General features: G+C 38.7%; 1 protein-coding gene across 2 annotated transcripts in view; it reads left to right on the forward strand.

The window, feature by feature from the left end:
* The window catches only part of CLASP2 (cytoplasmic linker associated protein 2), a 174,822-nt gene that overhangs the window by 28,498 nt on the left and 132,400 nt on the right, over positions 1 to 13,924 (forward strand). The window lies entirely within an intron of this gene.

The raw sequence follows: 13,924 nt of genomic DNA on the forward strand, positions 1-13,924 counted from the left end.
GTTTAAATACCTTACCCTTATGTTATTTCTAAGAACCCCTATTCTAAGTGAAAAAAAACATATCGGGAGAAAAAAAATCTTAATAATATTAGAAAAATTCTAATGATGTATTTTATCCCAACATACGCATTTAGCCTTCACAAGCAGCAGAAGATACCAACTGAACACTAACAACAAAATTCTCATGAATAAATTTAAATGCAAGTAAATTTACACATAAAATGTGATAAAATGGATTTTATTGTGCGCCTTTAAAAAAATTTCTGCACAGTCCCCCCCCCCATAACACACACACACACACACACACACACAATTTTCAGCTAGCTCTTTGTTACGTTGCATTCAAGCTAAAACTGAAAAATGCCTTAGGGAAGATTAAAGACTAGTCACCAAAGCGTGGAAATGGTTCATGTATACAACATATTGAAGATAGAATGTAGTGGGGCAAGCCTCTGAGAGGGGTATGGCATGTTTGGATTGAGATGTAGTAATTGGGAATGAGCAATAGAAAAAAAAATGTTACAGCTGAGGGGAAAAAAAGAGTACCCATGAGCCCCAGAATGGAAAAGGACCTGGTGTGTTTGCAGAACAGAAATGGGGCCAAGATTGGCGAGAGTCTTGTGATGACAGAGGTGGGGGTGGGGTGGGGTGGAAGGGACAGGGGCCCATGTGTGAGATGTACTTGGAGAACAGGTCCAGAGCATGTGGCAGAGTTGAGTTGGACTTTTAGGGAAGGCGATCTGTATAGGTTTTGAGCCGTGAGTGGGAGGGACATGGTCTAACTCTCATCTCACATTGCCAGTTCAGGTGGGGGGTGGTGGTGGTGGTGTGTGTTATCTTACCAGTTCTCCATATATACATACTCCGAAGCACCTCTTACATCTCCTGATTTTGTCTATGTGCTTTCTTTGATAATTGCCATATGTATACACTTTTAATGGCAGTTTTGATTGAATTCCTTAACTTGATTTTCTTGAGCACTTATTCAGCCCACTCAGAACACCCAGTAAGCTATATCAGAAATTTGAACATCATTTCATTTGGAATAGTAAGAAGTGCGAAACATTTTTCTGTCTTGAGGGTTTTCTAAACCTGGTGTTTTCATTCTCGTTACAAAGGCAGTTCGGGAGAATCCCTAAATGCAGTGGAATTAGCTCTGCCATGAGAAGGACGCTGGATTTGAATCTAATCGGATAGTGGCTGGGAGGCGTCAGCCCTTGCCCGATAGGACCGAAAAGACTGCAAGTTGCAGCCCCTCTGTGATCACAGCAGGGTCTGTGTCCTCATGGCCCTTTCTAGACAGTCTCCTACCATAACCAAGATGTAAACACCAGCACTGCTGGTGGCACTGACCGCCAGCCTTCCTCCCTGTCCCCCCTTGAAAAGCTAGCCCTGATGCTGCTTTGTGTGGGTGCAGGTGTGTGTAGGACAAGCCCTAGTGCCACCATTGTTAAAAATGATAATTTTACAATAATCATTGTAAAATATTGTCCAGTTTTTCCCCTCTGAAACAGTTGCTAGGAAAAGAATTGTTCTTGCAGGTTGGCAATAACAGAAAACATTGAAATTTGGGCTTTAAAATGGTATTTGACTTATCAGAGGCAACAAGGCAGTGGCTGCAGCCTAGTTTAATATATAATGTCTGTAACATACCCTTTGTGAAAAGCAAGGGGCTTTGTTTTCTGGGATGGTCTGAAAATGGATGTTTGTGACCCCAGGGCCTTCTCAGAGCTCCACAAGATTCTGATGGTTGTACAGCCTGGATGGGGGGTGTTCTGCACCCCTGCAGCTGCGCACTGCTGAGGTTCTGTCTCCCCCAGAAGCAAGCTTTGTTCCGTGTGGCCCTGCTGTCCACACACAGAACAGCCTTTGATGGGCTGCCTTTGACGTGATTTGTTTACGGCAGCCAGAAATGCTTCCTGCATAATGAGAGCAGTAAATCATGGAAACGGGCTATTCCTGTTTGCGTACTTCTAGCAATTTTCCGTTGTAAATATTACAAGGTAAAGACAAAGAGATGAAAACCTTTTTAAAAAAGAGCAAATCAGTTAATCCATCGGATCATGTGATTGCTACTGATTACACGGATATCTTTAGGGAAGCAGAGAATGATTGCTGAACACATGCCTTGTGTTTTGATGATTGCATTAAAAGTCCCCCAGCGGGATAGCATTTATTGGCTCCTTGAGCTTTTCTTACATTAAATTTCAGGCAGCTAGTACAAGGAGAGACTTCATAAGTCCTATCTAACAGCATATGTGCAGTTAAAGAATAATCTTGATCAAGCCCTGCTAGGCTCTGCTGAATAAAGGAGGGTTTTCAGCAAGACCCCAGACTTTTATTTTGAAGTGGAGTAGCAGCTGTTGGCTATTGCGGTGCAGAGCTGCAGCACGGCCTGGGTCACACAGTACTCCCGGTGTCTGCGGGCTGCAGGCCGAGCCCCGTGGCGCAGGCACCGAGCTGCACTTATTTGCAGTGCTGTTTGACCTCTTGGTTTGCGAGAGCTCCCTGGACCATCTGAATGGCTATGGGAGATGGTGAGTAGGATTCCTCCTCCATTATCTGCTGGTGTAATGCACTCCCTTTTAAGATGACGATCATTTGCTCTATCAGAAGCATATTTCTTCCTGAAGAATGAAGGGCACTTGTGTATGTGCGTGGGTGGACACGCATGTGTGCATGCATACACGTGTGTGCTTGCTTGTCATTTGGTATCGCTTCCACATGATATGTCTGAATCTGGCAGGTCTAAGGTGACAATTTACCTTGTAACCAATAAAGACCTCAGTCTTTAGTAGGGAAAAGGAGGGATATTTGGAGAAATGTGTAATATATGCAAAAGCTTTGAAGTGGGGACATGGCCTTCAGAGGAATGGTAACAAGGTTTGGGTAGCTGGCTTGACATCTTCCCTGTGTATTTGATACCAGGTAGAATTCTGTGGTGATAAAATATTTAAAGAAGCCAAATGGTTTGACGTGAGCACTATTTTAATTAATGTGCTTGTGATTTGTCAATGTTTATAGTAAACAGTTCTCTAGAAAACATTTAGCCTGTTAGAATTCTATAGAAATTTTAAATCTGATTAAAATTTTATTTTTACCAGTGTTTATTGTGATGAAGATATTTTCAAAGCATATACATTTCAGTGTCTTATTACAGCTTTCCAAAGCACTTTTGTGTATATTAAGTAGACATTAACTCCTCAGGTACAAATAACTAAAATGTACAGAGTATTTTAGTGTTTCCATTACGTGGACCGGGAAACTGAAGCTGGCGGGCACTTTGATGGCCTGATCTAGACCCAGAGAGCAAACCAGACCTCCATGTAGATCCCTAAGTGTTCGCTTGGTTTTGTCCTTCATAACATTTGGTTCTTGAGGTTTTGTTTTCATCACTGAACTTCTGTTACATCCTCGGAGGCATATACTTCTTAATTGCATCAACACCAGAGATGTGTCTAAAGGGACATTTGAGGTTCCTCCCAAATGTTTTGTGTGGTTTTTCACACAAGACTGGTTTGTATTTTGGATTTTAACTCTGTTTCAGTCTTTCTTTCTTATCACTCTGTAATGGCCTCTGCTCTCTTGGGGTTATGCAAGCTCACCAAAAGGATGGATGCTACTGATAAGCAGTCATTCAGACTGTCAGATACAATTGAGTTGAAGCGTGACAGTAAATGTATGTTTGCTTATTTTTATGGTTTATGTAATTGTCTTATATGACCTTACAGTAAGGAGCAAGAATATAATTTTAACGTAAAGTTTACGTCAAAAGTGATATAAATTGGCAAATTAAGTTCTTGTATACTTAGGGGACATCTTTCTTTTTGTTAAAAACAAAAACAAAACTTAATTTGCAGACAGCTTTAAATTTACATCTGGTTTGAGCCATACCTAGATTTAATTTTCTTTCTTTAACATTACAGGTTTAGTATGCATACTTCTTAGTTTTTTCCAAGTAATATAGAAATACATTCAAATACTTAGAAGTGTTAGATTAAACAAAAGCTAACTTTTTGTAAGTCTTAGAGTTTTAACCTTTTATCTGTTCTCTTTAAAATTTTTTGTTGAATTATACTGATAATGAAAGTAAAATACCTTTATAAAAAACAAACAACCCAAAATAAAAGATGTATGGAGTAGATTTATCTCAATATTTACAGTTCCTAACAGCTTAGAATATATTTCTGTCTATATTTATAACTCTTATTCTACATACAGTACACTAGATCATATGGGATTATAGTGTTCTAAGCCTGTGTTTTTTCCTCTTCTTTTCAAAACTTGAACAATACAGATAAGTAAAAATTCTTCCAAAATCACTGCTAACACCCAAACCCAGATGTAAGAAATGAACACCTTTATTAATGCAGAATATCTTTTTATACCTTTTATTGTACTGTTGCAAATTTAGTACCTAAATAACTGATTTTGTTTTTACTGTGTTTACATGCATGATATTGCACCAAAGGTATTTTTGTCGCTTAGTGTATCTACTTAAACATGGAGGGTTTTTTTTAGGGCCATCATGTATAATTCTGTCTCATTTGAAAATAATCATTTGGTGGGTTTTTAGATTGATTATTACATTATAAATTTTCAAAGTGGTTCTGAAATAAACCAGGTGGGTGCACAGACAAATACTCGCACAGGTGTATGTATAGTTACAGCAGTCGAGAAGAGGAGTTTCTAGAGCAAAGTTTGTGTTCATTTTAAAATCTGTGGTCCAGGTTCTTGTTGTGTACCATTGTGTTGATTCCGGCTCAGAGCTGCCCTGTCTGTGTTAGCTATTGCTACGTTGCTTCCTAGCGCTTTTCCACTAACGTTCTCACCAAGAGTGTCTGCTGGACTTCATTTCCTCCAGTACTGGTTACTATTAATCCTTTTAATTTGCTTTTCATGTGCATAAAAGAATCATCATCCTTTTAAAAACATCAATGCTTTTCTTGCCCATGGATTGCATTCTTGGTGCTTTGACTTGTTTATATTAGCTATTTATATATGTTTGCTTGTTTATATTAGCTATTTATATACGGGGTGTGTGTGTGTGAGGATGTGCGTGTGTGTGTGTGTCTGGAAGAGCTCCAGTGCCACTGTGAGATATGCATTGGGCTGTTAACTGCTCACATGGTAGTTCAAACTCACCAACCACTCTTTGGAAGATTGATGAGTCGGTCTGATCCTTATAAAGATTTACAGTATATAAAATACTTTCAGGGTCTCTGAGTCAGAGTCTACGTGATGGCAGTGGGTTTGCTTTGATGTGCGTGTACTGTGCATTATGTAATATAGATAATACGCTTTAAAAGAACATAAGTTCTGGGCTACAACTATTTTATTAGAAGTGTTATTTCTAAACAAACTTGGATTTATGAAATAATATAGTAGCTATCCACTGAATTTTGAGGAATGACTTGAGGGTATGTTTCTGTTTGGTTGCCTTCATCTAAACCAAAGAATATTAAAAATAAGCAGCTAAATGATTGTGTCAGAGTGCTGGGCATTCAGCCCAGCTAGAGTTAAAAACCTGTAGGATTACTATGTGGTGCTGAGTCCTGTAATCTGTCTCAAAAGCGCACAAGAAGAATTTGCCCTTTTGTTGTGCTACCAATTGATAGGGAAACATGATTTTGTAATCTAGAGACTTTTCAAACTTTGAATATTTCAATGTAGTGTGCTCTATCAGTCTTAAGAATATGTGTGTGTTTATATAAGTAATCATAAAAACGGTTCTCAAGAGGTCAACCTTCTACGTTTTCTGACCTTTTTCTAACACAAAGTGAAGAGCTATCATTTTAGGAGATAGGGAACAATAATAGCAAGAAGTTAATACTGAATAAAATTCTCTTTTCTCAGTTTTTCTTTTTAACTGTTTATTGTGAATTAGGTTAAGGATTATAGAACAGGTTATCAGTTTCATACTCAACAATTCACACATTTTTTTTTCATTTTATCCATTGCAATCACTTCAGTGTGCTATCACTTAGCTCACTTCCTCCCTGTTTCCTGTTTCCACGCCTCCTCCTTTTCTTACCCTATAAACTTTGTCCTTGGATAAATGCTGTCCTTAAATGGTTGCATATTGTAACACAGGGTACATTCCACTTGACCTGAAGAATGACCCGGGCTCTTGGAGATTCTTATCCATCTCTCCCTGACCAGTGAAATTAATCTTTTATTATTTTGCAACTCTTCTTTTAGTCTTTGAATTGTCTATGGATATTCTATGATGGGGAGATTTAAATGACTAAAACAATCCTTTGACTCACTGGCACATATAAATGTCTAAACATTTCTTGTAAAAGCACCGAAACATCTGTGAGGAGAAAAGAGTAAATTACAAGGGACTGAAGATTGGACATTGAGTAACACAGACAGGAGCCAAAATAAAGCAACCCTATGTTATTTTTGATGTTACTTGCTGTTGAGCTGGTTCCTGCCTCCTCATCACATTCCTTACTGTGTTTGTATTCATTGTTGGAACCACTGTGCTAATCCATTTCACGGAGGGTCTTTCTCTCTTTCACTGACCTTCTGCTTTACCAAGCTTGCCCTTCTTTAGGAGCTGATCTTTCCAGATAACGCAAAACCCATTGCTATCAGATTGACTGACTCAGCAACCCTACAGGATTGAGCAGAGCTGCCCCTTTGGGTTTCTGAGCCTGGCGCTCTTTACAGGAGTAGAAAGCTTCATCTTTTTCCCACAGAGCTGTGGGTGGTTTTGAACTGCTGACCTTGAGACTAACAGTCCAATGTGTAAGTCTTGTCATCCACACTTCCAAGGAACATTCTACCTGTATTTCTTTGTTATAGTAGTTCCTGGCATATTCATTGTTCTTCACCAATACTATAATTTAGTTGCATCAATTTTTCTTCAGTCTTCCTTATTCACTGTCTCAACTTTCACATGTATATGAGGTGATTGAAAATACCATGACATTAGTCAGGTGCACCTAGTATTCTCAAAGTGAGAACTTTGCTTTTTAACACGTTAAGGAGATCTTTTGCAGCAGATTTGCCTAGTATAGTGTTGATTTTTTAAAAATTGATGTTTCCATGCATTTTTATTGTGAATTCCAAGTAAAATTAAATTCTTGAAAACGTCAGTGTTTCTCCATTTATCATGATGTTGCTTGTAATGTTGGAGCGTAATCTGTATTGAGGTTATAGTCCTCCATCAGTAAGTGTTTAAGTCCTCTGACCTTTTAGCAAACAAGGTTGTGTTACCTGCTTATAGCAGCTTGTTAATGAACCTGCCTACTCTCCTGCTGTTGCCTTCTTCTTCCTACAGTTCAACTTCTTGGATCATATGCTCAACACACAGGTTGAATAAGTATGATGAAAGGATGTAGTTCCGACATACATGTTTTCTTGTTCCATGTTCAGGTTCTTCATGAGCACAATGAAATAACTCAGTGTTATCCATGATTTCTTATTATCTATACAGTTGAATACCTTTGCATAGTCATTAAAATCCAGGTAAACTTCTTTCTGATGATGTCAGTAATTATGTCACTGTTTTCATGCTGTTTTGAATCTGACTCGAATTTGTGGCACTTCCTTATTGCTGCTATGCTGTAACTAAAAATTATCAGCACAATTTTACTTGCATAAGATATTAATATTGTCTGGTAATTTCTGATTTATGTCTGATCATCTGTTTTCAGAATGGACACAGATACAGAAAGCTTGCAGTCTGTTGCAAATTTCTTGACATAGATGAGTGAGAGCTTTCCATTTGTATAAAGATCTCAGTGGTATTTTTTAATTCCTGGAGCTTTATTTTCACCAATGTCTTCAGTACATCTTGGACTTTTTGCTTTGAATACCAACAGGTTTGACCATTTACTACCTCCTGAAATGGTCAAATGTTGACTAATTTATTTTTCGTTACAATGACTATGTATTTCTTCTGTCTTCTTTTGATGCATCATGCTTAATTCAATATTTTGATTATAACTCCCTAGACTCAACTGCTATCGAGTCAATGCTGACTCAGCGACTCTAGTACATTTTACTTATAGAATCTGCCAATATTTCAACTTGAGGCTTGAGGTCTTTATTTATGTGGTGTATGTTTTCCTGTTTGGTTTTCTAACTGCATTTTATCTGAATATTTTACCCCATCTTCCTACCCACTCTTTGAAATCTTTGGTCCAGTTCTCTTACGTCACTTAGTTTTGTTGCCTCTGCCTGTTCTATGTTCAAGGGCAAGTTTGGGTTTTTGTTCTGACATCTATTTTGTTCTTTTCTATTTTAAATTCATTATGCCAAATCTATTTCTTAAATTTTTTAAAATTGGCTTCAGTGTAAATTTTCAAAGAAAATTCGCTTCTTTTCAATAATTTATACATGTTTTGGTTCTATGACATTCGTTGCAATTGCCTCAATTTAGCAGCATTTTTCCTACTTCTTTCTTTGGTTTCTCATTTCCATTTGTCCATCTTTCTCAGCCCTCTGTCTTTCTAAAGTTTTTTGTGGGGGCAAATGCTACTCCAGTTTTGCTCTTATATGGGTGACTGTTCTGAAGAGTACCTTGCTCTGTTCTGAGAACTGCATTCATTCCTCATTAGTCTTACTGTTCACTTTATAAACTTGTCTGTTGTTTATCTGAAAAGATACCTTGAGGAGTGGACAAAGTCCCAGGTTGAAGGGTGTGTAAGGGCCATAGTTTCAGGGGTTCCACCAGGCACTATCAGACCAGTGAGCATGATCTATTTATTTTTATTTTGAATATTTTTGTACATTTTTCTCCCACTGGGTCAAGGACCTTTGATTGTGATTCGATCCAAACGGTTGATTCAGATCTGTTTGTGATATCTAAATCTATTCTTGAAGTCTTAAATTCAGCAGGCAGTGCGCTAGGCTTAAGACTGCTTTGGATCTCGTGGAGTTGTTTTAATTTTCTTCAATTTGGATTCAATTTGCATATGAACAATTGATGGTCTGCTCTGCAGTTGGCCCCTGGCCTGGTTCTGACCGATGATATTGAGCATCTCCATTGTCTCTTCCTACTTCTGTGATTGGCTTGATTCTTGGTATCTGTCAGAGCCCACATGCATAGTAACCCCTCTATTAACCCTTGAAGACCTTAGACAGCGATCTTGTGGCCTGGTTCAGTGTTGTTGTTATTTACCCACCTATGCTGGACCTTTGAATCTAGAATCTTTGGTGCACACCTGTTTGCCTGCTTGGGTGCAAGGAGTTATAGCAGTATCTCCTCAAACTTTTTATTGCTGCTGTTCTTGTGGTTAGGTTTCATGAGTTGATCCAGGCTAGTGGGAAACACATGAGTTACACAGTAGAACTGCTCCAGAGGACTGGTAATCAACCTGAATCTTCAAGGAGAGGTTGACGTGTTTTCTTTGTCTATACAGAATGGACTAGTCAATGCTTTTAACTACTGTTAGGATCAGCAAGTACCTGAACTTACTAGATTCTTTAAAGAGTCTGAATAAATATAATTGTATGCCTAACTTATTATATAGTTCTATATTATAATTTTTATAACATTTGTTGTGTTTAATTTTTATTAATATCTTATAACAGTTAAAATTGTGATTGTCTACTTCATGGACTGATTAAGGGTCTTGAGGGATGCCAGGGGAAGCTAGCCCCTAACACATCATTACAGGTCCGGTAGGTGCAATTGTACAGCGATAACAAGTAAAGATTATAGTAAAGTTACAGAGATCATGAGAGATAGAAGAGAAATATTGAAATAAATGGAGGCAGACACATTTCTTCTTAGCATGCTCACCTCAGCCATGTTTGATGATCCACGTGGGGGGAGAGAGAGAGAGAGAATCTTTAATGCTAAACAAGGCTTTTATATTCTTTGGGAACATGCAAGCTCCCTAATTACAGGTGAAGACATACGTCACAGGAAGGGGTTTGCTAAAGGTAATACAGTAAGGGAAGGGGATGATGGAGGGGTATCCACGCAATAGGAAGAGGAGGGATGGGGGGGTACACATGTGGCAAGATGGGCAGATCTTAGAGTCAGGATGGCAGCTGGATCTCCATAGGAACCATTAGCAGTAGGGTGTAAATGCACTTACAGGAACCAAGCTAAAGGCTGCAACTTCAGTGAGAAATAATCCATTGTCTCCAGCAGCAGGGAGCAGGCCCATCCCTGGGGTGTGGGAGACCTCAGTCTGCCTCCAGGGAGGATGTCTAAGCATCTGACCTCCCCCCACAGAAGGATACCTTTTTTAAAATGGTAAACTTGTATAAATGTATTTTAACTGGTTAATTGCAACCTATATAGGTGCTTTGTCACAGTCCATGGCTTTTTGTAAACTACGTGAGAATATTTTTACTTGTGCTGCATTGACTTTGCAAAGGTATTTGACTGTGTGGCTCATAACCAACTTTGGCCAGCCTTGAGAAGAATGGGGAGTCCAGGATACTTCATCGTGCTCATGCAGAACCTGTACATGGATCAAGAGACAGTTGTGCAAACAGAACTAGGGAATACTGTATGGCTTAACATTGGAAAGGGGGATCTACATGTGACCTCCTCCCTGGGTGATGGACAACAGAAAAGGGGGTGAAGGGAGACACCGGACAGGGCAAGATATGAAAAAATAATAATTTATAAATTATCAAGGGTGCATGAGGGAGGCCAGGGAGCGGGGAGGGAGGGGGAAAAGAGAACTTGATGCCAGGGGCTTAAGTGGAGAGCAAATGCTTTGAAAATGATGAGGGCAAAGAATGTACAGATGTGCTTTATACAATTGATGTATGTATATGTATGGATTGTGATAAGAGTTGTATGAGCCCCTAATAAAATGTTTTAAAAAATCGGAAAGGGTGTCAGTTATATCCTCTCACAATACTTATTTAATCAATATGCTGAGCAAATAATCAGAGAAGTTGGACCATATGAAGAAAAAGGCAGCATCAGGGTTGGAGGAAGCCTTAATAACACCCTGCAACATGCAGAGGACACGACCTTGCTTCCTGAATGTGAGGAAGACTTGAAGCAGTTGGACGATGGAGATCAGGGATTGCAGCCTTCAAAATGGATCACAGCTCAATATAAAGAAAACAAGCATCCTCATAACTGGATTGACAGGTAACGTCATGATAAAGAGAGAAAACATTGACGTTGTAAAGGAATTATGTCGATTGAATCCACAATCAGTGCTCATGGAAGCAGCAGTCGAGATCAAATAACACATTGAACTGGACTTCTTTTGAGTGTTGAAAAACAAGGATATTACTTTGAGGATTAAGGTGCGCCTGATCCAAGTCATGGTATTTTCCATGGCCTCATATGCATGTAAAAGCTGGGCATTGAATAAGGAAGACCAGAGAATAATTGCTGCATTGGTATTATGGCGCTGGAGGGGAATATTGGAAGTTCCAAGGACTGCCAAGGGAACAAACAGGCCTGTCTTGGAAGTACAGCCAGAATGTTCCTTAGCAGCAAGGGGACTTCATCTTACATACTTTGGACATGTTGCCAGGAGAGACCAGTGCCTGGAAAAAGGTGTTATACTTGGTAAAGTGGAGGGGCTGCAAACAGAGGCAGACCCTTAACAAGATGGAGTGATACAATGAACATAACAATAGCCTCAAACATAACAGTTGTCAGTCTGGCAAAGGACCAGGCAGTGATTTGTTCTGTTTTTCATAGGTTGCTATGAGTCAGACATACTTGATGATGTCTAACAATAATAACGTATAGGATAGACTTATTTTTTACAAGTAAATAAGTTTATTAAAATAGTAAACTGTAAGATTACCCGTGTTGCTCATAACAGCTTCTTCATAGTAATGATAAATTTTGGCCCTTTAATAAATAGTTTTATTGAAACATAATTCACATATATGAGGGGGTACCCCCCCCAAAAAAAACCCCAAACATTCTGCTGGGCGGAGCTTTTGTAGAACAACTTGCTCGTAGTGCACCCAGTGGTGTTGCCTCGGAAGGTTCCCTCTGGTCACAGTGAATTTTTCATACCAGAGGTTTTCACTTGAACTTCGTTTTTTTTATAATGGCCAATTTGAGAGAACAATTTGTTTCCTGCTTGGGAAAATTGCCACAGAAACTTGTGACATTGAACACAGTTTACAAGGACAGCACTATAGGAAAAAAGTGTGAGTGATTTTCTTGTTTCAAAAAATGTAAAATGTTGTTTGATGACAAACCTCATTCTGGACATCTGTCAGCTTCCCAAGCAGACGAAAATGTTGACTGCTGAAGGGACAAATGACAAATTGTAGCACATTTGGAGTTCATTCCACCAGGTTAGATATAGAAGTGGTGAAGAAAAAAACATCATTTGGATGCTATCAGCCATCCAAACAGATGAGTTTGAAAAATGCTTCCAAGAATGGAACCATAGATCTGACAAATGTAGTAAGTGTAAGGGAGAGTACTTTGAAGGTGAGGTTGCCTTGTAAAAAAAATTAGATACATCGCTTTGAAAAGAAAATGCGATTCTTTTCGGGTGCCCCTTCATATACTTCAATAGCTCAGTCATATTAGCTATTTTTTTATTGAAGCACTTGAATTTTCAACTTCTAATCATTTTACCAAAGAGTTTAATTTTTATTTATCTGGAAAATGGTTTTTGAACATTTAATTATTTTCATTGTGAAGGGTTGTGATTTTCTTTAAGAAAATCTCTCCCTTTTAAAAAAGGTATAATCTTTCTTTTTTTTTTCTTTTAATGTGAAATGGCCAGAATATGCAAATCTATAGAAAAGGAAGTAAAAGAAAAGAACGTTGCTTAGGACTTGGTTAAAAGGAATGTGACTTACTGGTTTAGAGTTTCTTTCTTAGTGATAGAAAATCTTCTGAACCTCCTTGTGGTTATAGTTACTGAACTCGCTGAATAGACTACTGACTGTAAGATGTTGTGTGGTATGCTTAAATAGCTAAATTACATGGTATTTGAATTATACCTCCACAAATCCACTATTTAAAAATGTGCCAAGACTTTGTATTTTTTTAAACAGTATTACTCAATTTTTAAAAAGTATCATCGGGGGCTCTTACAGCTATGCATCCATCCATTGTGCCAGGCCCTTTTGTACATATGTTGCCATCATCGTTTTAAAAATATTTTCTTTCTACTTGAGCCTTTGGTATCAGCTCCTCATTTTTTCCCTTTCCCTCCCCTCCCTTCTCTCCCTTATGAACCCTTGATAAATTATAAATTATTATTTCCATATCTTATATTATCCACTGTCTCCCTTCACCCACTTTTCTGTTCGTCCCCTTGGGGGCGTGGGTGGGTTAATATGTCGATCATTGTGATCGGTTCCTCCATTCTCCCCCACCCTCCTCTTCCCTTCCTGGTATCCCCGCTCTCATTATTGGTCAGAGGTTTATCTGTCCTGGATTCCCTGTGTTGCGAGTTCTTCTCTGTACCAGTGTACATGCTCTGGTCTAGCCAGGTTTCTAAGGTAGAATTGAGGTCATGATAGTGTGTGTGCGGACATTAAAGAACTAGAGGAAAGTTGTATGTTTCATGGATGATATACCCACCCTGACTGGCTGTCTCTTCCTTGTGACCCTTCTGTAAGGGGATGTCCACTGTCTGCAGATGGGCATTGGGTCCCCACTCCTCCCTCCCTTTTATTCACATCGATATGTTTTTGGGGTTTTTTCTGGGTCTTTAATGCCTCACACCTGATCCTATTGACATCTCATGATCACATAGGTCGGTGTGCTTAGTATTACCAAACTTTATTTTTTTTTAATCCCAGAATTACTTAGTAATGCAAGAGCAAGAGGAATAAAGTTTTCAAATAACTACTTTAAAGATTTCTATAGCCCAAATGCCTTAGGGTGAGGACAATCAGGGTCAAGTATAGCCAAGTAAACCTCCAATGCTATGTAGTTATGTAAAATACTATAGAACATTTAAAAGATAGGTATTTCCCTTTTTATTTGTTTTTTAAACCA

The sequence above is a fragment of the Tenrec ecaudatus genome, chromosome 4 (assembly GCF_050624435.1).
Source record: "Tenrec ecaudatus isolate mTenEca1 chromosome 4, mTenEca1.hap1, whole genome shotgun sequence".
NCBI classification, from domain to species: Eukaryota; Metazoa; Chordata; class Mammalia; order Afrosoricida; family Tenrecidae; genus Tenrec; species Tenrec ecaudatus.